A 26384-nucleotide genomic window follows, 5' to 3' on the forward strand; every position below is an offset into this window, starting at 1 on the left:
GATGGGATGCACGTCGCCGTGCGGCCACCTGCAGATAACAGGGCCGTGTTCACTAATAGGAAGGGGACCTATTCGATGAACGTACAGGTGGACTGCGACCACCGCATGATGATCCTGCACGTCTGCGCCCGTCACCCAGGCAGTGTACACGACTCATTCGTGTTGTCGCGGTCATCCATCCCCGGCATGTACGAGGGACGCCATCCCCGGCTGAGGGGCTGGTTGCTGGGCGACAGGGGCTACCCATTGCGATCGTGGCTGATGACGCCTATAAGGAGGCCACGCAATGAGGCGGAGAACCGCTACAATGATGCCCATGTAGCGACAAGGGGAGTGATCGAGAGGTGCTTTGGCGTGCTGAAGATGCGTTTCAGGTGCTTGGACCTCTCTGGGGGCGCCCTCCAGTATCGGTCAGATAGGGTCGGCCGCATCATTGTGGTGTGCTGCGTCCTGCACAACATAGCCCAGCAGAGGGGCGATGTGCCGCAGGCAGAGGAGGGCGGAGTGCAGGAGCAGCAGGAAGAGGCGCAGTCCTCCCCAGATGAGGGGGATGGGGGCAATGGTCAGGGCAGACGGGGGAGACACAGGCGGGTGGCTGTCCACCGTTACCGGCTGGCCCAGCGGGCACGGGACAGACTGATAGCCGCCCGCTCCACTGACTAGATGGGCGTGGGAATCGGGTAGTATGGCCACAGACCGCACACCATGGCAACAGCCGACCACCCACACCCCCCACCCATCCACCCACCCAGCACCCTCACCCCCTTCCCCAACCCCACACACCCCACCCGCATGCACACCACCCCCCCCCCCCAATTGCCGATCCACCGGCGGCACAACGGGCCGGGCTCACCCAGTTGCGGGTGGACGCGTGTCTATCGCAGGCCATGGAGGATGATGACAACCCGCCCTGCGATGAGCTCCTGGCTCTACATCGTTGGAGTATGTCTGACCCATGGCCACAGTACCACCATCCACCCGGACCATCCCTGCATGCGGCTGTGACACTGCAGCGCACGGTCCCGTCCTCTGCCCGGGGGATGTTGATGGCGGCCCAGGGGGAAGGGGGCAGACTCACCTGGGGCTGAGGTAAGACCACCCGTCACACACACACTTGCGCTCAACGTACATGACACGCCCGCACACTTTGGACAGAGCACAAAGGCAGCTTCGGTAGGTGTAACATTGACTTTAATAACCAAAGGAGTTCATGCACGTGCCCTAGCCCCTAAAACTCATCTGTGCCCTGCACCCGTGCCAACTTACTCAGTGTCTAATTGTTTGGCCTTACGGGCCCTTTGACTACGTCTACGTGGTTCCCCAGACGGTACAGCAGAACTGGAGGTGGACTCCTGTGATTCCTGCCCTCTGACACGGGATCCCTTTGGCGGCCGTTTCCTGGGGCGTCCTGGCCTAGATGGGCCAGGCTGCGGCCCGGGCGACTGGGATGGCGAGCTGCCAGCCTGTCCTGCCCGTTGCCCACCCGATGCACCTGGGACGGAAGGGGGGGGAGTCCGAGGTGTCGCGGTGTACCGGGACCTCCCCTACAGAGGGAGCCGGGACGGACCACACCACCTCCTCCTCCCTCGGGGTGCCCGATGGCCCCCAGGCCTCTACATGGGTGGGGGATGTGAACGGACTGGCCATCCGACGCGCCCCTGACATCTGGCGCTGCCAGTCCTGGAGGCCCGTGCTGGTATCGACAGGGGTCTGCAGGTTTGCAGCCATGGAGCCCAGGGGGTTGTCAAACCCTGTCTGTGACAGTGCGACGCAGGCTCGCACATGGCCACTGGCGCCGATGCCCTCAGCGATGGACTGCAGAGACTGGGCCATGGCCTGCAGAGACTGGGCCATGGCCTGCAGAGACTGGGCCATGGTCTGCAGAGACTGGGCCATGGCCTGCTGAGACTGGGCCATGGTCTGCAGAGACTGGGCCATGGCCTGCTGAGACTGGGCCATGGCCTGCTGAGACTGGGCTATGGCCTGCAGAGACTGGGCTATGGCCTGCTGAGACTGGGCCATGGCCTGCTGAGACTGGGCTATGGCGTTGAGCGCCTCTGTCATCTAGCGCTGGCACTGGCTCATGGCCTCCTGTGAGAGGGCAGCCATTTCCTGGGCCACAGACGCCGCCTGCACGGAAGGCCCCAGGCCTCGCAAACCGTTCCCCATGTCTGACACCGTCGCACCCATTGCCTCCACCGCAGACGCCACCCGTGCGGTGTCAGTCTGGGTGGCACGCATGACCGGGACCACTCCCAGCTCCTGGACGCGGGTGGACTCCTCCACCTGCGACCGCAGCCGCCGCAAGCCACCCGTCACCCTATTCGCTCGTCTCCGTGTCGGTGGTTGCATCGGATCTATGTGTGGGTGTGGTAACTGCAGGAACCCGGGATCCATCTGGGCGGCAGATGTTCGCTTGGCCTGGGCTGCCCTCCGACCGCTCGGTCCCTCTGCTGCTCCTACCTCCACCTGCTGTACCGGGACGGCTGTGTTGTGCGCACCAGTGAGTGTACCAGACGCCTCATCACTAAAGTGCCCAACCGTGGTGAGTGTTTCTGCGATGGTGGAGGGTGTTGGTGACAGCAGTGGCGTTGTGTCGTGCTCTTCGTCCCACTCTGACTCCATGGCACTTTGGGGTGGGGGTTCGTCTCCACCCATCCACTCTGAGTCACTGTCCGGTATTTCGTCTTCCCGGGTAGGGGTGTCCTGGGTAGTGCTGTCCCGGGTAGAGCTGTCCCGGGTAGGGGTGTCCTGGGTAGTGCTGTCCCGGGTAGTGCTGTCCCGGGTAGGTGTGTCCTGGATAGTGGTGTCCTGGGTAGTGGTGTCCTGGCTCGGATGTGACGGGGGCCTGTGGCTGCCCCCCTCATCGCTGGGTGGTCGCTCCCGCAAGTGACGGGGGTGTCGTCTCCCTGTTGCTCCAGGTCTCTCCGTCTCCCGTGGTGTGCGAGGGGCATCCTGCGGGCGTCGCATGCTGGAGGGTCCGGGTCGCTCCGTCTCCCGTGGTCTCCGAGGGGCATCCTGCGGGCGTCGCATGCTGGAGGGTCCGGGTCTCTCCGTCTCCCGTGGTCTCCGAGGGGCATCCTGCGGGCGTCGCATGCTGGCGGGTCCGGGTCTCTCCGTCTCCCGTGGTCTCCGAGGGGCATCCGGCGGGCGTCGCATGCTGGAGGGTGCGGGTCTCTCCGTCTCCTGTGGTCTCCGAGGGGCATCCTGCGGGCGGTGTGCATCTGCGGGGATGGGTGCCTGGACGTTTGGTCCTGCGATACACAATGAAGCATGCATGGTTAGACATCAGGCAGTGATCAGGTGATACGGGGGAGGGGGATATAGGGGAGGGGGGATATGGGGACGGGCTGTTGGTGGCTCACTTGCTCGTGGGCCCCCGACCTCTGCATCAGCAACCTCCCGGTCCTCAGGTCCGCCAGCCAGTTCCAGGGCCCTTTCCTCGTGTACGGTCAGTGGCCTCTCATCAGCGGGCCCTCCTCCAGTCCTCACATGCTCCCTATTGTTGTGTGCGCGCTTCTCCTGTGGGGGGGGGGGGGGGGTGGGGGTGGTGGCAGGGATAAAAGGCAACAGTGTTAGGCAGGTATATGAATGCACGCCATCGGTTGCGCGTGCATTGCAGAGGTTAAGGTTAGGGCTGGATTCACTTGGGGATATGGGGGAGGGGGGATATGGGGGAGGGGGGATATGGGGGATATGGGGGAGGGGGGATATGGGGGAGGGGGGATATGGGGGATATGGGGAGGGGGGGTTTGGGGGATATGGGGGAGGGGGGATATGGGGGAGGGGGGATATGGGGGAGGGGGGATATGGGGGAGGGGGGATATGGGGGAGGGGGGATATGGGGGAGGGGGGATATGGGGAGGGGGGGATATGGGGGAGGGGGGGATATGGGGGAGGGGGGGATATGGGGGAGGGGGGATATGGGGGAGGGGGGATATGGGGGAGGGGGGATATGGGGGAGGCTCACCCTGCCTGCTCTGACGAGGTCGTTCACCTTCTTGTGGCACTGGGTGCCTGTCCGTGGTGTCAGGGCCACAGCGGTGACGGCCTCTGCCACTTCCCTCCACAGACGCCGGCTGTGGCATGGGGCAACTCTGCGGCCGTGCCCGGGATACAGGGCGTCCCTCCTCTGCTCCACCGCATCCAGGAGCGCCTCCACATCGCGTGACTCGCACCTCGGGGCTGAGCGACGGCCAGCCATCCAGTCGGGTGTTGCGGTCGGGTGTTCTGGTCGGGTGGGGGGAGCTGCGCGGCCTTATGAGCCGTCACGCCGTGCAGCGCGTATGACGCTGCACGGCGTGAACCACTGCGCAAGCGCGGATCCCGTTACGTCGCTGCTAGCCCATTTCGGGCCGGAGACTATCGTCCCATTTTTATGACGTGACGCAAGTGGGATTTGCGCCGTTTTTTGCGCCGATCGGCGGACTTTCCGCCGATAACGGAGAATTTCGCCCCTTATGTCCCCAGATCGGTGGCATGGTAGCACAGTGGTTCGCACTGTTACTTCACAGCTCCAGGGATCCGGGTTTGATTCCCGGCTCGGTGTGGAGTTTGCACGTTCTCTCAGTGTCTGGGTGGGTTTCCTCCGGGTGCTCCAGTTCCTCCCACAAGTCCCGAAAGACATGCTTGTTCGGTGAATTGGACATTCTGAATTCTCTGCTCCGTGTCCCTGAACAGGCACCGGAATGTGGCGACTAGGGGCTTTTCACAGTAACTTCATTGCAATGTTAATGTAAGCCTACTTGTGACAGTAAAGATTATTATTATATTGAAATGAAATGAAATGAAAATCGCTTATTGTCACAAGTAGGCTTCAATGAAGTTACTGTGAAAAGCCCCTAGTCGCCACATTCCGGCGCCTGTTCGGGGAGGCTGGCTATTATTAGATGTATGTATTCTCAGACCAGAATGTACTAACCTATCTGGCCCATTATACTTCGGAACTTGGAAATGAGAGGGCTATTATTTCCTTTCTGCTTCCTGGAGATGGTAATCAATCTTTGGATGATTTTACAAGTACCGTGTCTGCAAGCACTGGGAGGGGATCCACTGTTCCTTAGAGAAACCCTCTGCAGACATTCCTGTCAGTGGCTAGTTGTACATTCTGAGACACTCCGTCCATTTTCAAATATATACAACTTGGGTCTTTTTTTAAAGTCCAATATTTGCTTGCATGTGTGAAAACTTGCCTGTCGGGACAGGGAATTTAAGGCAACTAAATTAAGATAGCTTAAGGTAATTCAACTTTAAGGTAACTCTGACATTTGGCTGCATCCTCTGGTTATGGACCCTCCTGCCAGTGGAGGGTCCTATCTACACTTATCAAATCCCCTTTAATTTAGAACACCTCATTAAATCTTGCCTTCATATTTTCTGCTCCAAGGAGAACGATCCCACTTTCTTTAGTCTTTGCATTAAGTTTCTTATCACTGGTACCATTCTGGCAACTCTCTTGCGCACCCTCGAATTGTGAAGTTGAAATCTACCCTTTTGGGAGCTTGCACCAGAAAAGAGAAAGCTAAAGTATTAGATTGTCATATTAAAAAAATCCTTCACCAATGAGTGTCCTTCCAATCCAACTTAACATTAACCTACATCTAATTCCTAGCCTATACTTTGGGGAAGGGAAATCAATTTTGTGTGCCATTGTTCCCAAATACACAGGACAAATGTGAAAATACTTCTTCTCTCCTCCATTCTGATACTACCATTTATAGTAACGATTCGGAACTTCCAGTGGCGTTATGTAGGGCAAGACGTGCACGAGGTGCCGCATGCTAGAGTACTGCACTTTTTGCCCTTCTCTCATAGTTTAAGGGGTATTTTCTTTAGAAAACACACAGAATTAATGGGATAAGGATCCTACATAGGTGAAATGCCCAGAAAGGTCAGGGGAAAAAAGACAGACAGTAGACGTTCGTCGACGGAATCGGAGGCTTCCCAGAGCTCATCGGCAGAAAGGATCTCTGGTGCCCACGTGTGCAGGAAGTGTGTCTAACTGCAGCTACTGGCTAACCACATTTCAGAGCTGGAGCTGAGGGTGGATTCGCTGTGGAGCATCTGCGATGCTGAGCAGGTCATGGATAGCACGTTCAGTGAGGTGGTCACACTGCAGGTGAGGATTGCACAGACAAAGAGGGCGTGAGTGTCCATCAGGCTGGCCAGAGGAAGGCAGGCAGTGCAGGAGCCCCCTGTGGCCAACCCCTTCTACCAGATATATAATTTTGGATACTGTTGGGGGGAAATGACTGTGTAGGGAAAAGCAATGGCAGCTAACTTCAAGACACCATGGGTGGATCTGCTGCACAAAAGGGGAGAAGGAATGTCAGGGCTATAGTGGTTGGGGATTTAGTTGTAAGGGGAACAGACATGTGTTTCTGTGGCCCCAAAAGAAACTCCAGGGTGCCGCAGCAGCTCATAACTCACCCATACCCACCATCACAGCTTCCGAAGTCAGAATGGCCTTCCTGAAAGTGAACCCTCGGAAGGTGACGGGCCCGGACGGGATCCCTGGTCTGGCACTCGGAGCCTGCGTGGACCAGCTGGCAGAGGTATTCGCGGACATCTTTAACCTGTCCCTACTCCACTCCGTGGTCCCCACTGCTTCAAGAAGACCACCATTATACCGGTGCCAAAGAAAAACCAGGCAACGTGCCTCAATGACTACCGTCTTGTGGCCCTGACTTCAGTTGTAATAGACCAAAGAACAAAGAAACGTACAGCACAGGAACAGGTCCTTCGGCCCTCCAAGCCCGTGCCGACCATGCTGCCCGACTAAACTACAATCTTCTATACTTCCTGGGTCCATATCCCTCTATTCCCATCCGATTCATGTATTTGTCAAGGTGCCCCTTAAATGTCACTATCGTCCCTGCTTCCAACACCTCCTCCGGCAGCGAGTTCCAGGCACCCACGACCCTCTGTGTAAAAAACTTGCCTTGTACATCTACTCTAAACCTTGCCCTTCGCACCTTAAACCTATGCCCCCTAGTAATTGACCCCTCTACCCTGGGGAAAAGCCTCTGACTATCCACTCTGTCTATGCCCCTCATAATTTTGTAAACCTCTATCAGGTCGCCCCTCAACCTCTATCGTTCCAGTGAGAACAAACCGAGTTTATTCAACCGCTCCTCATAGCTAATGCCCTCCATACCAGACAACATTCTGGTAAATCTATTCTGCACCCTCTCTAAAGCCTCCTCATCCTTCTGGTAGTGTGGCGACCAGAATTGAACACGATACTCCAAGTGTGGCCTAACTAAGGTTCTATACAGGTGCAACATGACTTGCCAATTCTTATACTCAATGCCCCGGCCAATAAGACCATAAGACATAGGAGCGGAAGTAAGGCCATTCGGCCCATCGAGTCCACTCCACCATTCAATCATAGCTGATTTCAACTCCATTTACCCGCTCCTCTCCATAGCCCTTAATTCCTCGAGAAATCAAGAATTTATCAACTTCTGTCTTAAAGACACTCCACGTCCCGGCCTCCACCGCCCTCTGTGGCAATGAATTCCACAGAACCACCACTCTCTGGCTGAAGAAATGTCTCCTCATCTCTGTTCTAAAGTGACTCCCTTTTATTTTAAGGCTGTGCCCCCGGGTCCTAGTCTCCCCTGCTAATGGAAACAACTTCCCTACATCCACCCTATCTAAGCCATTCATTATCTTGTAAGTTTCTATTAGATCTCCCCTCAACCTCCTAAACTCCAATGAATATAATCCCAGGATCCTCAGACGTCCATCGTATGTTAGGCCTACCATTCCTGGGATCATCCGTGTGATGAAGGCAAGCATGCCGTATGCCTTCTTGACTACCTTCTCCACCTGTGTTGCCCCTTTCATTGACCTGTGGGCCTGTACACCTAGATCTCTCTGACTGTCAATACTCTTGAGGGTTCTACCATTCACTGTATATTCCCTACCTTCATTAGACCTTCCAAAATGCATTACCTCACATTTGTCCGGATTAAACACCATCTGCCATCTCTCCGCCCAAGTCTCCAAACAATCTAAATCCTGCTGTATCCTCTGACAGTCCTCATCGCTATCCGCAATTCCACCAACTTTTGTGTCGTCTGCAAACTTACTAATCAGACCAGTTACATTTTCCTCCAAATCATTTATAAATACTACAAACAGCAAAGGTCCCAGCACTGATCCCTGCGGAACACCACTAGTCACAGCCCTCCAATTAGAAAAGCATCCTTCCATTGCTACTCTCTGCTTTCTATGACCTAGCCAGTTCTGTATCCACCTTGCCAGCTCACCCCTGCTCCCGTGTGACTTCACCTTTTGTACTAGTCTACCATGAGGGACCTTGTCAAAGGCCTTACTGAAGTCCATATAGACAACATCCACTGCCCTACCTGCATCAATCATCTTTGTGACCTCTTCGAAAAACTCAATCAAGTTAGTGAGACATGACCTCCCCTTCACAAAACCATGCTGCCTCTCGCTAATACGTCCATTTGCTTCCAAATGGGAGTAGATCCTGTCTCGAAGAATTCTCTCCAGTAGTTTCCCTACGACCGACGTAAGGCTCACTGGCCTGTAGTTCCCTGGATTATCCTTGCTACCCTTCTTAAACAGAGGAACAACATTGGCTATTCTCCAGTCCTCCGGGACATCACCTGAAGACAGTGAGGATCCAAAGATTTCTGTCAAGACCTCAGCAATTTCCTCTCTAGCCTCCTTCAGTATTCTGGGGTAGATCCCATCAGGCCCTGGGGACTTATCTACCTTAATATTTTTCAAGACGCCCAACACCTCATCTTTTTGGATCTCAATGTGACCCAGGCTATCTACACGCCCTTCTCCAGGCTCAACATCCACCAATTCCTTCTCTTTGGTGAATACTGATGCAAAGTATTCATTTAATACCTCTCCCATTTCCTCTGGCTCCACACATAGATTCCCTTGCCTATCCTTCAGTGGGCCAACCCTTTCCATGGCTACCCTCTTGCTTTTTATGTACGTGTAAAAAGCCTTGGGATTTTCCTTAACCCTATTTGCCAATGACTTTTCGTGACCCCTTCTCGCCCTCCTGACTCCTAGCTTAAGTTCCTTCCTACTTTCCTTATATTGCACATAGGCTTCGTCTGTTCCCAGCCTTTTAGCCCTGACAAATGCCTCCTTTTTCTTTTCGACGAGGCCTACAATATCTCTCGTTATCCAAGGTTCCCGAAAATTGCCGTATTTATCCTTCTTCCTCACAGGAACATGCCGGTCCTGAATTCCTTTCAACTGACACTTGAAAGCCTCCCACATGTCAGATGTTGATTTACCCTCAAACATCCGCCCCCAATCTAGGTTCTTCAGTTCCCGCCTAATATTGTTATAATTAGCCTTCCCCCAATTGAGCACATTCACCCTAGGACCACTCTTATCCTTGTCCCACCAGCACTATAAAACTTACTGAATTGTGGAAATTAAGTGCTTCGAGAGGCTGAACATGAAGTGCATCACCTCCATACTCCCAGAACACCTTGATCCACTGTAAGTCGCATACCGTCGCGACCAGTCCACAGCAGACGACATTTCCCTGGCCCTACACTCATCCCGAGAGCATCTCGACAACAAGGACTCCTACATCAGACTCCTATTTATTACCACAGCTCCGCCTTCAATACCATAATCCCAGCCAAGCTCATATCAACACTCCAAAACCTAGGACTTGGCTCCCCACTCTGCAACTGGATCCTTGATTTTCTGACCAACAGACCACAATCAGTAAGAATGAACAACAACACCTCGGGGATAGCACAAGTGGTTAGCACTGTGGCTTCACAGCACCAGGGTCCCAGGTTCGATTCCCCGCTGGGTCACTGTCTGTGCGGAGTCTGTACATCCTCCCCGTATGTGCGTGGGTTTCCTCCGGGTGCTCCGGTTTCCTCCCACAGTCCAAAGATGTGCAGGTTACGTGGATTCACCATGATAAATTGCCCTTAGTGACCAAAACAAAAAGGTTAGAAGGGGTTATTGGGTTACGGGGATAGGGTGGAAGTGAAGGCTTAAGTGGGTCGGTGCAGACTCGATAGGCCGAATGGCCTCCTTCTGCACTGTATGTTCTATGTTCTAATTCCCCTCCTCCACAATAGTCCTCAATATCGGGGCCCTGCAAGGCTGCATACTTAGCCCCTTACTCTACTCCCTGTACATACACGACTGCGTGGCAAAATTTGGTTCCAACTCCATCTACAAGTTTGCTGACGATACGACCATAGTGGGCTGGATCTCAAATAATGATGAGTCAGAATATAGGGGGGAGATAGAGAACCTAGTGGAGTGGTGCAGCGACAACAATCTCTCCCTCAATGCCAGCAAAACTAAAGAGCTGGTCATTGACTTCAGGAAGCAAAGTACTGGACACACCCCTGTCAGCATCAACTGGGGGCTGAGGTGGAGATGGTTAGCAGTTTCAAATTCCTAGGGGTGCACATCTCCAAAAATCTGTCCTGGTCCACCCACGTCGATGCTACCACCAAGAAAGCACAACAGCGCCTATACTTCCTCAGGAAACTAAGGAAATTCGGCATGTCCACAGTAGCCATCTGGGATGGCCACTTACAAGAAACATGGACGTTCGCAAAGCCTAAAGGGAAATATGGACAATGTAAGATTCAGGCAGGCACAGAGCCTAGGTGTATATTCGTGAGCAGAGAATCCAGACAGCATCGAAACCCCCAACCGATTAGCATTTTAGTGACCCACCTCCGTAAGACAAAGGACTGATACTCAGATAACCAATACAATTCCAGACACATCGGTGCCACTCCCTTTACTCGGGAAGCATGAACAGCAAGGTCAATGACTGCTTAGGACATGCCCAGCCATCAAGACACCCACCCCTTTATTGGCTCAGATCGAAGGCAGTGATCGAGAACTGCTCAATTAATTGGGTCCAAACCTAAGGACCGCCCAAAAGAGGGCGAAACCCCCAAGGATAAAGAGAGACACTGCCATGTGTTCGATCTCTTTTGAACCTGGCGCTCCGACAACGTCCATCTCCAATCGCAGCACCACGACCAGAAGCAAGTCCAAGTTCAACGCTCGCTACCAGACGGATGAGCCCAGCTGAACAGCAGTTACTTCGCCAGACCCAGCAGATCCAGATTCGAACAAAGGCCACTGTTCCTCTGACCTAAGCCGGGTGCCTGAAGTTAAGTACAGGTTGTCATAGTTGTTAGGTGTAGTTTAACTTGTAGTGTTTTATGTTGCATGTCGAAGTAATCCCTGTGTGTAAATAAACTATCTTTGAACTTGAACTGACTAACTGGTTATTTGGTCTTTGATCGATATCCGGTAAAGCCTTGTGGTGATATCATTTGATACCTGGCGACTCTGAAAAGCAATATTATCATTAATAACTACCATATCTAGTTAATTTGGCATTATTAATGACGCTGGTGGGATAGTATTCCATTCATTAAAAAGAGCATCATTAAAGTGCCTCTCATCCATTGACTCCATCTACACCTCCCGCTGCCTGGGGAAAGTGGGCAGCATAATCAAATACTCCTCCCACCCGGCTTACTCATTCTTCCAACTTCTTCCATCGGGCAGGAGATACAAAAGTCTGAGAACACGCACGAACAGACTGAAAAACAGCTTCTTCCCCACTGTTACCAGAATCCTAACTGGCCCTCTGATGGACTGAACTGATTAGCACTCCACACCTGTATGCTTCACCCGATGCCAGTGTTATGTAGTTACATTGTGTATCTTGTGTTACCCTATTAAATAGTTTCTTTTCTTTTCATGTACTTAATGATCTGTTGAGCTCCTCGCAGAAAAATACTTTTCACTGTACCTCGGTACACGGGACAATAAACAAAATCCAATATATATATATATATATATTATAGGTTTTAGCTTTTAACTTTAAATCAGTGATGAAATGATCTATGGACTCCCCTTTCTTCTGTAAACGTGATCTAAACACAGCGTTCATAAACTTCATTCTTTCTGGGGCTGCAATGTGCATCAAATCTTCAAATTACTTAATGAAGATTTTTACTATCTTCATTTTTTGCAAATTTAAACATAGCAATTGCTTTGGGCCCTGCTGCTGTTAAGAGCATCGCTACCTTAAGCAAATCTGATTGATCTTCGCAATTTACTGCAGTAAGAAACAGATTAAATTGACGCCAGTTGCTGTCCAGATTACCATGAAATCTGAGACACATTGGTAGCTTCAAGGACTCCATTCTTGCAGTCTGCAAAATCTTCAAATCTCTGTGCACCTCGTGGTAGACTTGTTTTTTCTGAGTGTTTAGTAGAGTCCAAACCTGGTACCATGTAATGATCTTGTCGGATGGCCTGATTTATATTACAAGAACACTTATAGCTGAAGCTATAAATGATTTATTAACATTAATTGTGGGTAAACTATATATAAAACAGCAGGTGAATGACAGTAAGATCAAGCACAAGCATCCTCTCCTCAGCTTCCTCCAGCCAGTCTGAGGGGTCACCTGACTCTCACATTCACTTTTATACTAATGAGACTCCTAATGATCAGTCGGTGATTTACACAACCGTGATATCACTACACTCAGTACACATATCAATAAACCCAAGTCCAATTATAGCAGTAAGGCGGGATGACATCTTCAACTGAAGCCATATGCGTAGAACTTAAAAAACAAAAAGGAGCAATCACATTGCTGAGCGTGTTCTATATACCCCCTAACAGTCAAACAGAAATAGAAAAGCAGATATGTAGGCAAATTTCAGAGAAGTGTAAAAGTAACAGGATAGCGATGGTAGGGGATTTCAACTTCCCTGATATCAACTGGGGTAGCCATGGTGTGAAAGGTTTAGAGGGAGCAGAATTCTTAAAATGCATCCAGGAGAACTTTTTAAGCAGCGCATAAAATGATCTACAAGAGAGTCCCGGACTTAATTTTCGGTAACGAAGCCAGGCAACTAGTTGAAGTATAAGTGGGAGAATATTTTTCAGACTGTGATCATAACTCCATTAGATTCAAGGGGCGGGATTCTCTGATCCTGAGGCTAAGTATTGACGCCGTCGGAAATGCCGTCGCGTTTCCCGACGGCGTCAACACAGCCCCAGGATCAGAGATTCTGGCCCCTACAGGGGGCCAGTAGGGCGCTGGAGCGGTTCACGCCACTCCAGCTGCTGATCCGGCTGTGGAATGGACACCGCCCCCCCCCACAGGCCGCCACCGGACCCTTCAACGCCGATGCCCCGCCGGCTCAGAGCAGGTTAGAACGCCGCTGGCGGGACTCGTTTTTTTAAAACGGCCGCTCGGCCCATCCGGGCTGGAGAATCGCGGGGGGGCGCGTAGAGCGGCCCGCGATCGGCACCGCGCCAACCACGCTGGCCCCAATGGCGCCGATCCTCCCCTCTGTGGAGAATCGCATCCCGGCGTCGGGGCGGTGTGGCGCGATTCGCGCAGCCCGCCGGCGATTCTCCGACACGGCGCAGGTTCGGAGAATCCCACTCAAGATTTTTATGGAAAAGGAAAAGGATGGGCCTGAGTTCAAAGTTCTAAATTGGGGGAAGGCCGATTTAAATAAGATCAGATATGATTTGGCCAGAGTGGACTGGGAGCAGACACTTTTCGTCAAATTAGAACCGTGGGACACATTCAAGAAAGAAATAGGGAGAGTGCAGGACCAACATGTTCTCATCAAGAAAAAGAGTGGGACCAACAAATCCAGTGAACCCCGGATATCCAGGAATATACAACATTGGATAAGGAGAAAAAGGGAGGCTTATGGCAGATATCGAGGGCTCAAAACAGCGGAAGCCCAAGAGACCAATGTACAAGAAGGAACTTAAAAAGGAAATTACGATAGCAAAAGGGGACATGAAATGCTACTGGCAGGTAAAATAAAGGAAAAATTGTTTTTGGGGCGTTGGGGCATGTTCAATTGTTGAGGTTCCATGTTTATTTTTGCATTTTCCTGTCCTTTTTGGGGTTGAACTTTTATAGTTTAGGATTTAGTTTGATGTGGGGTACTGTCCTGATTGTTATGAATATATATAGCTCCCTGTTGGAGCAGAATGATTTATGGGCTTGAAAATTTTGTAGCCATTTCTCTTCACTCTAGTTGGGTGCTGCCCTGCTAACCTAAGAGTTAGCTAATGGGAGCAGTGTTGAAGAGTTGACTGCAGCTCATTATAGTATTTTTTTAAACAATGAGCTTAGAGTTCTTGTTTTGTTTAGGTTTGGGTTTGTGAGAAGTAGATTTTTGTTGTTGATGTTTGCCTTGCTATTTGGGTTAGGGTAGTATCAGAGGGTGAGGGGTACGGCATGGGGTAGTTTGCTGATGGTGCCAGCAGATTATTCTTTTTTTAGTCTTGTGATTTGGTTTGATGGCCATCTTGGGTGGGCCTGGTTACTGTAGCTTTTATGTATCTGTTGAGCAGCATGGTAGCACAGTGGTTCAACTCCGACCTTGGGTCACTGTCTGTGCGGAGGTTGCACATTCTTCCCATGACTGCGTGGGTTTCCTCCGGGTGCTCCGGTTTCCTCCCACAGTCCAAGGATGCGCAGGTGAGGTGGATTGGCTGTGTTAAATTGCCCCTAGGTGGGGTTATGGGGATGGGGTGGGGTGCTCTTTCAGAGGGTTGGTGCAGGTCCAATGGGCCGAATAGCCTCCATCAGCACTGTAGGGATTCTGTGAGTCTATGATTCTTGGTGGAAATGGCTGACTCCGGATTGAGGGGGGGGGGGGGGGGGTTAGGTGACCCCCAATTTGTTGGGGCACCTTTTCTCCATCCCTGAGGGCATTTAAGAATCAACCACATTATTCCATGTCTGGAGTCACATGTAGGCCAGACCAGGTAAGGATGGCAGATTTCCTTCCCGAAAGAGCATAAGTGAACTGGGTGTTTTTTTTTTTATAACTGTTTCATGGTCGTTATTAAATTTTTAATTCCAAATTTTTATTGAATTCAAATTCCACCAACTGCCCTGGTGGGATTCGAAACAGGTACCCAGAGCATTCCCTTGGGTTTCAGGATTACTAGTTGAGTGACAATACCACTAAGCCACTGCCCCCTGAAATGTCAGGGGGTCGAATCGCTGAGTAAAAAAATTCGAGAGTGGACGGCACGGTGGTGCAGTGGTCAGCACTGCTGTCTACTGCGCTGAAGACCCAGGTTCGATCCCGGCTCTGGGTCACTGTCCGTGTGGAGTTTGCACATTCTCCCCGCGTCTGCGTGGGTTTCACCCCACAACCCAACGATGTGCATTAGGTGGATTGGCCACGCTAAATTGCCCCTTCATTGGAAAACAAATGTTTGGGTACTCTAAGTTTAAAAAAAGTCGAGAGTATTTGTTCACTGTACAAGTTTAAATTCTGACGTGGTATTTTTGCAACAAACTCATTTGCAGATCAGAGACCAGCCAAGGCTGCTGGAGGGGTGGGTGGGACAAGTCTTTCATTTGGGCTTCCATGGTAGGGCCAGGATGTGGCAATATTAATTAATAAAATGGTTCAGTTTTCTGCTGCTAGGATCTTCACCAACCCCAATGGCAGTCATGTTCTATCTGTGACTCTCTGGATGGTTCTGTCCCACGGCTATGCTCCAAGCTGGGACGATATGAATTTCATTAATAATTTGTTGGCCTCCCTCCTAGATTTTGATTTGCATCAGCTTATTTGGAGTGTAGACTTAAATTGTGTTCTGAACCCTATATGGAGAAGGTCGGTGGCGGGTGGGGAGGAGAGGGGGGTGGGGGGTGTAGATTCCTGGCACTTTTTGTTATTCAGGTGAAAAAGATTTTTCATTTTTCTCACATCTGCATCACGTATGCTCACAGATCAATTTTTTTGTGGTGGATAGGCCACTCCTCCCTTTTGTGGTGGCGACTGGTTACTTGGTAATTGTGATTTCGAACCATGCCTGCCCTGCACTTTGTTGATTTGGCATGAGAGTTAGGTCCCTCCCAGCGTCCACCATGGAGGTTGGACACGACATCCGTGTCGGACAAGAGATTTTCTGAATGCATGTTCATTGTCATTGGGGAATGTATAAAATTTAATAAAAGTGAGTCAATCTCACCTATGCTGTGACGCCCTTGAGGTGGTCCTAAATGGTGAGATTATCTCCCACAAAGTGCATAGATTGAAGACAGCGAGGGTGGAGCAGCAGAGGCTGGTGGACTCCGTTCTTGAGGTGGACCACCAGAACTCACTTGTCCCAATCCCAGAGTTTTTGGCAAGTTGGAAAAAGCTGCAGCCATAATTTGAGAAATTGACAACGACAGAGCGGTGGGCCAGCTGCGACGTAGGAGGGGCATGTTTTATGAATATGGGGAAAAGGCCAGTCACCTTTTAGCTCACCAGCTGAAGCAACATGTGGCTTCCTGGGAGATCGTATAGGTCCATAACTCAAGCAGCAGCCTGGCTTCCGCCCCTCCTCAGCTCAATGCAACTTTTAAATTGTTCTATCCTGGTCTCTATAGTTCGGAGTCTCCAGCTGAGGGGCCGGTCATGACTGATTTTTTGGACAACTTATCCATCCCAGCTGTGGAGGGGAGAGCAGCGAGATGTTGGAATCTCTATTGAGCCCAGAGAAAATTATGAAATGTATTGGGTTGACTGATAAAGTCCCTGGCCCGGATGGCTCCCCATTGAATTTTACAAGAAGTTTGCGGAGAATTGGTATCTTTAATTCTGAATTCTTTAATTCTTATGTTTAATGATTCCTTATCCAGCAGTTTGTTGTCCTCTACGCTCACACAGGCCTCTCCCTCTATGATTCTCAAGAAAGACAAAGACTCAACAAAGTGTGGGTTGTATCAAGGGGCGGCACAGTGGCACAGCTGTTAGCACTGCTGCATCATAGCTCCAGGGACTCGTGTTCAATTCCGATCTCGTGTGACTGTGTGGAATTTGCACTTTCTCCCCCTGCCGGCGCGGTTTCCTCCGGGTGCTCTGGTTTCCTCCCACAGTCCAAAGATGTGCAGGTTAGGTGGATTGGCCATGCTAAATTGCCCTTAGTGTCCAAAAGGTTAAGTGGGGTTACTGGTTTTAAGGGGTTAGGGTGGAGTCGTGGGCTTCAGTAGGCTGCTCTTTCCAAGGGCCGGTGCAGACTCGATGGGCCGAATGCCCTCCTCTGCACTGTAAATTCCATGATTCTATGACCTATTTCAGTCTTAAGTGTGGATGTTAAGCTACTGGCGAAAGTGTTGGTACTGCGGCTGGATCCTGCCTCCCAGTGATGATCTCAGAGGATCAGACAGGCTTTGGTAAGGGTCGGCAATTGTGGGTCAAAATATGTCGCCTGCTGAACGTTGTCCTTTTCCCCTCCTTGGCGCCCGAACTGGAGGTGATCGTTTCCCTAAATGCTGAAAAGATGTTTGATAGAGTGGAGTGGGAATATCTGTTTGGGATTCTTGGGAGGTTTTGATTTGGAAACAAGTTTATCTCCTAGATTCGACTACTGTATAGGGCCCCCTGCTAGTGTTCTTATGAATGCGCTGAAGTCTGGCTACTTCCTGTTAAATAGGGATATGAGACAGGAATGTCCACTGTCTCCGCTCCTATTGCCTTGGCAATAGAACCGCTTGCTATACCGCTTAGCTCCTCTGTTAACTGGAAGGATAATTTGGGGAGAGGTGGACCATCGGGTTTCCATTTACGTGGATGACTTACATCTCTATATTATGGAATCAGTACCCTCAATGGTCGAGATAATGAAGCTGCTTCGGAGTTTTTGCTCCTTCTCTGGTTGCAAGTTGATATTGGACAAGAGCAAATACTTCCCCAGGGAGGAGAACCCAACTGGGGACGCTATCCTTTCGCCTTGACACGACTAGCTTTCGCTATCTGGCGTCTGGGTGGCCCACAATTGGATCTCGCTACACAAATTAAATCATACTAATCTGGCTGATGGTCTCAGGTCCAATTTACAGAAGTCAGATAATCTCCCCATTTTCTTGGCGGGCAGGGTTCAGACAATTAAAGTGAACATACTCCCAAGATTTTTATTTCTTTTTCAATGTCTCCCCATTTTTCTCCCCAAGTCCTTTTTTCGTCAAAATCAATAAATTAATGTCCTCCTCAACACCATGTTGGAAATACTCAATGTTAATTTGTATCCATGCCCGCTGGTGGCAATTTTTGGGGTATCAGATTTGCCGGTGCTTCAGGCGGAGGTGAAGGCGGATGTCCTCGCCTTTGCCTCATTGTCAGCCCAGAGATGTATTCTACTTGGGTGGAGGTCTCCTACTCTACCCAGTGCCTCAGTTTGGTTGTGTGATCTCATGTCTTTCTCACATTTGGAGAATGTTAAGTAGTCTATTAGAGGGTCGGTAGAAGGGTTCTACCTGAGATGGCACCCATTCATTTCCTTTTCTTTATAAATTTAGAGTATCCAATTAATTTTTGCCAATTAAGGGGCAATTTAGCATGGCCAATCCACCTAGCCTGCACATCTTTGGGTTGTGGGGGCGAAACCCACGCAAACACGGGGAGAATGTGCAAACTCCACACGGACAGTGACACCGAGCCGGGATCGAACCTGGGACCTCGGAGCCGTTAGGCAGCAGGGCTAACCCACTGTGCCACCGTGCTGCCCTCATTTCCTTTTTGAAGGAGCTAGTCGCCGTCAACGTTTCGAGGGTTTAGTTTAGTTTTGGGGGGTTAAGTTATTATGTGCTTTTGGTTATTAGTCTCGTTCTTTTATTGTGTATCTTTGGGTAATTGTTTTGTTTGATTTTGTTAATTATGAAATTTTTAAAATAAATATATATTTTTTAAATAAGAAAGATTCAGGACCCTCAATTCCTTAGGCAGGAGATCGTGAAGGAAAGAGAAAATATGAGAGACTAAGAGAAACAAATTGGGAAGGGAGATATGACATGGTCAGCCAATTGGAGGTGGACTTGGGAGAAGAGAAAAATGGATGGTAAGGAGTGAAATGTGTTAGAACAGAAAACTGAATTTGAAGAATAGGGAGAGGAAATGAGCTCGCATGTTGAAGAATGGACTTGGGAGACCATCCATACATTAGAAAATGCTAGAGTTCTAACCAATGGTCTGTGAAGTAATATCGCAAATGATGCTGCAATTTAATAGGTAAATAATTTAACCTCCAGCTCGGCATCGAAGGCTCCCAACAGAAAAGTCACCCTATCAAAGATGATGGCTGGGATTTTCTGTTTGAGAGACTAAGTGCTGATGCCAGTACTGAATGTGGGGTGTTCCACGGTCTCGATGGAGGTGCCAGTCCCAGAGTCATTCAAGACATGCAAATGGCCCAGCACTAGATTTGGAACTAGTGCAATTCCAACTGACACTGGCATCGGATCGCTGGGGTCGGTGTTGGCACTGGCGAGCCTGACAAGCTGGAGCTGCATATAAGCACTCCACTCCAATACACACTCTCATTCCAGCCAAGAAGATGGCATTACAAAGAGCAGCCCCAAGGTTCACCGTTGCAGAGCTGGAGACATTTGTGAGGCCACAGCTGGAATACTGTGTGCAGTTCTGGTCGCCACATTATAGGAAGGATGTGATTGCACCGGAGCGGGTGCAGAGGCATTTCACCAGGATGTTGCCTAGGATGGAATATTTTAGTTATGAAGAGAGGTTGGATAGTCTTGGGTTGTTTTCGCTGGTGCAGAGAAGACTGAGGAGTGACCTGATTGAGGTGTACAAGATTATGAGGGCATGGATAGGGTGGATAGGGAACAGCCAATCCCCTTAGTTGAAGGGTCGGGTACGAGCGAACACAAGTTCAAGGTGAGGGTTGCGGGTTCAGGGGGGATTTGAGGAAAAACTTTTTTACCCAGAGTGTGGGGATGGTCTGGAAAGGCGGGAAAGGTGGGATGCTTCACATCCTTTATAAAGTACCTGGATGGGCACTTGGCACGTCTTAACATTCGAGGCTATGGGCCAAGTGCTGACAAATGGGATTAGGATTGGCAGATCAGGTGCCTTTCAGGTGGCGGTGCAGACTCGATGGGCCGAAGGGCCTTTTCTGCACTGTATTTTTCTGTGGTTCTGTGCTCGGGGTAGGGGGGTGGAGTGGATGGAGTGCTGGAAGTTGGTGTTGTTGTGGGTATGGGATGGAACGGTTGTGGTGAAGGTGGCCAGGCTCCTTTCGGTGAACCTGGAGGCGATCAGGTTGTCCTGTGCGCGGCAGCCTTGGTGCACACATCAAGCAAACAGAGTGTATCTGAGTTTGGGTAAGGCTGAGTTCGGGTAAGAGGGGAGTGACAAAAAAAAAAAAAAAATCAAAAATCAAGTTAATTAAGTAAAGTAATTAACTAGTTAAGGGAATTTGGTGCTCACCTGAAGGAGGTGCAGAGAAGCAGACCTGTGAGGGAGTCTCTGGAGCAACTACATCACAGCCAGCAGGTAAGTGTTTGGCTTGTAACTGGTAAGTGATTTCTCTCTCTTTGACTTTCTCCTAGCTGTGTAGTGTAGTTCAAATTTAACTTCAGGTTTAAGTCATGGCAGGAGAGCTCAGACCCGTGTCATGCTCCTCTTGTGAGATGTGGCAAGTCAGGGACCCTTCTGGTGTCCCTGACTCCTTCATCTGCAAGAAGTGTGTCCAACTGCAGCTCCTGTTAGACCGCTTGACGGCTCTGGAGCTGCGGATGGACTCACTTTGGAGCATCCGCGATGCTGAGGAAGTTGTGGAAAGCACATTCAGTGAGTTGGTCACACCGCAGATTAAAATTACTGAGGCAGATAGGGAAAGGGTGACCAACAGACAGAGGAAGAGTAGGAAGGCAGTGCAGGGATCCCCTGCGGTCATCTCCCTCCAAAACAGATTTACCGTTTTGGAAACTGTTGGGGGAGATGGCTCACCAGGGGAAGGTGGCAGCAGCCAGGTTCATGGCACCGTGGCTGGCTCTGCTGCACAGAAGGGCGGGAAAAAGAGTGGCAGAGCTATAGTGATAGGGGATTCAATCGTAAGGGGAATAGACAGGCGTTTCTGCGGACGCAAACGAGAATCCAGGTTGGTATGTTGCCTCCCTGGTGCAAGGGTCAAGGATGTCTCGGAGCGGCTGCAGGGCATTCTGGAGGGGGAGGGTGAACAGCCAGCTGTCGTGGTGCATATAGGCACCAACGATATAGGTAAAAAGCGGGATGAGGTCCTACAAGCTGAATTTAGGGAGTTAGGAGTTAAACTAAAAAGTAGGACCTCAAAGGTAGTAATCTCAGGATTGCTACCAGTGCCACGTGATAGTCAGAGTAGGAATGACAGGATAGCTAGGATGAATACGTGGCTTGAGAGATGGTGCAAGAGGGAGGGTTTCAAATTCCTGGGACATTGGGACCGATTCTGGGGGAGGTGGGACCTGTACAAATCGGACGGTCTGCATCTGGGTGGGACCGGAACCAATGTTCTCGGGGGGGTGTTTGCTAGTGCAGTTGGGGAGGGTTTAAACTAATGTGCCAGGGGGATGGGAACCGATGTAGGAAGTCAGTGGGGACAGAAACAAAAGGCAGGAAGGGAGAGTGTGTAAAGCATGACCAGAGAAAGCAGGGCAGAGAGCAAGGAAGGTCTACATTAAACTGCATTTATTTCAATGCAAGGGGCCTGACGGGCAAAGCGGATGAACTCAGGGCATGGACGGGCACATGGGACTGGGATATTATAGCTATGACTGAAACATGGCTAAGGGAGGGGCAGGACTGGCAGCTCAATGTTCCGGGCTACAGGTGCTATAGAAAGGATAGAACAGGAGGTAAGAGAGGAGGGGGAGTGGCGTTTTTGATTAGGGAGAACATCACGGCAGTACTTAGAGGGGATATATCCGAGGGTTCGCCCACTGAGTCTATATGGGTGGAACTGAAAAATAAGAAGGGAGAGATCACCTTGGTAGGACTGTACTACAGGCCCCCAAATAGTCAGCGGGAAATTGAGGAGCAAATATGTAAGGAGATTACAGATAGCTGCAAGAATAATAGGGTGGTAGTAGTAGGGGACTTTAACTTTCCCAACATTGACTGGGACAGTCATAGCATTAGGGGCTTGGATGGAGGGAAATTTGTTGAGTGTATTCAGGAGGAATTTCTCATTCAGTATGTGGATGGACCGACTAGAGAGGGGGCAAAACTTGACCTCGTCTTGGGAAATAAGGAAGGGCAAGTGATAGAAGTGCTAGTGAGGGATCACTTTGGGACAAGTGACCATAATTCCATTAGTTTTAAGATAGCTATGGAGAATGATAGGTCTGGCCCAAGAGTTAAAATTCTTAATTGGGGCAAGGCCAATTTTGATGGTATCAGACAGGAACTTGCAGAGGTAGATTGGGGGAGACTATTGGCAGGCAAAGGGACGGCTGGTAAATGGGAGGCTTTTAAAAATGTGTTAACCAGGGTGCAGGGTAAGCACATTCCCTTTAGAGTGAAGGGCAAGGCTGGTAGAAGTAGGGAACCCTGGATGACTCGAGATATTGAGACTCTGGTCAAAAAGAAGAAGGAGGCATATGACGTACATAAGCAACTGGGATCAAGTAGATCCCTTGAAGAGTATAGAGATTGTCGAAATAGAGTTAAGAGGGAAATCAGGAGGGCAAAAAGGGGACATGAAATTGCTTTGGCAAATAATGCAAGGGAGAATCCAAAGAGATTCTACAGATACATAAAGGGGAAAAGAGTAACTAGGGACAGAGTAGGGCCTCTTAAGGATCAACAAGGGCATTTATGTGCAGAGCCACAAGAGTTGGGTGAGATCCTGAATGAATATTTCTCATCGGTATTCACGGTGGAGAAAGGCATGGATGTTAGGAAACTAAGGGAAATAAATAGTGATGTCTTGAGAAGTGTGCATATTACAGAGGAGGAGGTGCTGGAAGTCTTAAAGCGCATCAAGGTAGATAAATCCCCGGGACCTGATGAAATGTATCCCAGGATGTTGTGGGAGGCTAGGGAGGAAATTGCGGGTCCCCTAACCGAGATATTTGAATCATCGGCAGCCACAGGTGAGGTGCCTGAAGATTGGAGAGTGGCGAATGTTGTGCCCTTGTTTAAGAAGGGCAGCAGGGAAAAGCCTGGGAACTACAGACCGGTGAGCCTAACGTCTGTAGTAGGTAAGTTGCTAGAAGGTATTCTGAGAGACAGGATCTACAAGCATTTAGAGAGGCAAGGACTGATTCGGGGCAGTCAGCATGGCTTTGTGCGTGGAAAATCATGTCTCACAAATTTGATTGAGTTTTTTGAGGGAGTGACCAAGAAGGTAGATGAGGGTAGTGCAGTAGACGTTGTCTACATGGACTTTAGCAAAGCCTTTGACAAGGTACCGCATGGTAGGTTGTTGCAGAAGGTTAAAGCTCACGGGATCCAGGGTGAGGTTGCCAATTGGATTCAAAATTGGCTGGACGACAGAAGGCAGAGGGTGGTTGTAGAGGGTTGTTTTTCAAACTGGAGGCCTGTGACCAGTGGTGTGCCTCAGGGATCGGTGCTGGGTCCACTGTTATTTGTGATTTATATTAATGATTTGGATGAGAATTTAAGAGGCATGGTTAGTAAGTTTGCAGATGACACCAAGATTGGTGGCATAGTGGATAGTGAAGAAGGTTATCTAGGATTGCAACGGGATCTTGATCAATTAGGCCAGTGGGCCGACGAATGGCAGATGGAGTTTAATTTAGATAAATGGGAGGTGATGCATTTTGGCAGATCGAATCAGGCCAGGACCTACTCAGTTAATGGTATGGCGTTGGGGAGAGTTATAGAACAAAGAGATCTAGGAGTACAGGTTCATAGCTCCTTGAAGGTGGAGTCGCAGGTGGACAGGGTGGTGAAGAAGGCATTCGGCATGCTTGGTTTCATTGGTCAGAACATTGAATATAGGAGTTGGGACGTCTTGTTGAAGTTGTACAAGACATTGGTACGGCCACACTTGGAATACTGTGTGCAGTTCTGGTCACCCTATTATAGAAAGGATATTATTAAACTAGAAAGAGTGCAGAAAAGATTTACTAGGATGTTGCCGGGACTTGATGGTTTGAGTTATAAGGAGAGGCTGGATAGACTGGGACTTTTTTCCCTGGAGCGTAGGAGGCTTAGGGGTGATCTTATAGAGGTCTATAAAATAATGAGGGGCATAGATAAGGTAGATAGTCAACATCTTTTCCCAAAGGTAGGGGAGTCTAAAACTAGAGGGCATAGGTTTAAGGTGAGAGGGGAGAGATTCAGAAGGGCCCAGAGGGGCAATTTCTTCACTCAGAGGGTAGTGAGTGTCTGGAATGGGCTGCCAGAGGTAGTAGTAGAAGCGGGTACAATTGTGTCTTTCAAAAAGCATTTAGATGGTTACATGGGTAAGATGGGTATAGAGGGTTATGGGCCAAGTGCGGGCAACTGGGACTAGCTTAATGGTAAAAAACTGGGCGGCATGGACTGGTTGGGCCGAAGGGCCTGTTTCCATGCTGTAAACTTCTATGATTCTATGATTCTAAGTAGCCTCCTGCACCTGCCCAGGCCCGATGGCCATCCTCCGCATTCTCCTTGTCAGATGAGGCATGGCGTTCCTTCACCTCTGTGGTATTATAGGTATTACGATACCTGACAGGCTAAAGCACCATTGGTGGAAACTGTATGCTTTCTATTGGTAGAATGTATGATAGCTCCGCCCTGATAGGCAGGGTATAAGAACCCGTGCCGCCCCAGCAGCCTTCATTCTGTACCTGAGCTGCTGGGCGAAACATCTAGCTTATTAAAGCCTTCAGTTGGATTACAACCTCGCTTTAGTGGTCATTGATCGTGCATCAACCTCCTCCTCCAGCATGTCCCCCCCCCCCCACTGCTGCCCAATGTTGTGTTGGATGCAACAGGCCACAACGATGTGGGAGACCCTCCTAGGGCTGTATTGGAGGGCCCCTCCAGATGGTCCAAACAACTGAACCGAACCTTCAGCAGGCCGATGCACCACTTGATAACGCCCCTGGTTGCTGCCTGGGCATCATTAAAGCAGTTCTCTGTGATGGTCTGGGGCCTCCGTGTAGGCGTCATCAGCCATGGCTGTAGCGGATAACCCTGTCACCCAAGAGCCAACCCCTCCCCTGGGGGAGCGCCTCAAAGGTGTTGGATGTCCTGCTGCATACTTCTGTGGTTCCAGGCATGCCATCTTCCGGCAGAGATGTTGCACGGTCTCCCTGCTCAGCAGTAGTCGTTGGTGACACGCTTGGTCCGGCAGGTCCTCGAATGACAGCCGCTGGCAGATTACATGGGGCCTGATGCGACTCCTCCTTCTCACCCCCTTTCAGCCTGTTGAGCAGCCGGTTGCCCATCATCACCACCAGGCCCCTGTTCCTTTAGGGTAGGCCCTCCCCGAGCAGCCTCAGTGTGACCACCAGGGCTGCAGCGGCCAGGCAGATGCCAACCATTCCTGGATGGATTCTAAAATCCATTTTCGACAGGGGGTAAATGACAGACATGTCAGCATGGTGAGTACTCTTGTGCCCAACAAGGTCCACCGAGCTAGATGGTGGCCCTGGCCAGCACTTCAGCCCCTGTTCCTGCAAATCCCCCCCCCCCCGATCCCAGCCCCAATCTGGCCGTTCCCACCGACACTTTGCCTTTGCATTGCGCCCCTGAACCCCCTGCCCCTTGTGCCTGTAACTAGGAGTCCACCAGCTCCGCCACCTGACCCTGCCAGCAATACACTGCGGCCCCAGGCCTACGCCCTCCTGTGGAGTCTACTGTGGGTGACCTCCTTGGGTGAGCCATGTGATACCCCGTCAACAGGGGTGTGGGGGGAACCATGTGCCACTGACCAGTTCCATGATTGGTGGCATGTGTGCAGGATGGGCCCACAGATGATGCTGGGCGAGGTGGGTGGCACCTGCTGGGACCGTAGCTGTAGTGTGCCATGCGTCCTTTGTGCAATGCACGGGTCGTGCCTACCTGACCGGGGCGGGGTGGATGGGAACAGGTGCGCAGTGGACAGGCTGGGCTTGGTGGCGGTTGGTGTTCCTATGGGGTGGGCTGGTTTAGCACAGTGGGCTAAACAGCTGGCTTGTAATGCAGAACGTGTTCAATTCCCGTACCGGCCTTCCCGAACAGGTGCCGGAATGTGGCGACTAGGTGCTTTTCACAGTAATTTCTTTGAAGCTTACTGATGACAATAAGCTATTATTATTATTATTAGCAGATAATGGCATTGGTGAGGGATCCACCCTGGGGGCAGTGTACCAGGGTGGGTGCCAAAGGCCACAGTGCATGTGTCCGCTGTTTGGGTTATCTTTTGCTCTTTCCCTGCTCACCCTGCAGTGGAGCAGCACATTGGATAGGTGCACTGAGGGGTGTCAACACCTGGAGGGTGGCCTGTGGGGGGGCACCCTTATGGGCGGTGGCGCTCTGCATATTTACGGGATACAGTGGGCAGCCAGATGGCTGCCTTGCCGGCCGAGGCAATGGTGGCCCTTGCACAGACC

This window comes from Scyliorhinus torazame, chromosome 2, assembly GCF_047496885.1.
Source record: "Scyliorhinus torazame isolate Kashiwa2021f chromosome 2, sScyTor2.1, whole genome shotgun sequence".
Taxonomy (NCBI): Eukaryota; Metazoa; Chordata; class Chondrichthyes; order Carcharhiniformes; family Scyliorhinidae; genus Scyliorhinus; species Scyliorhinus torazame.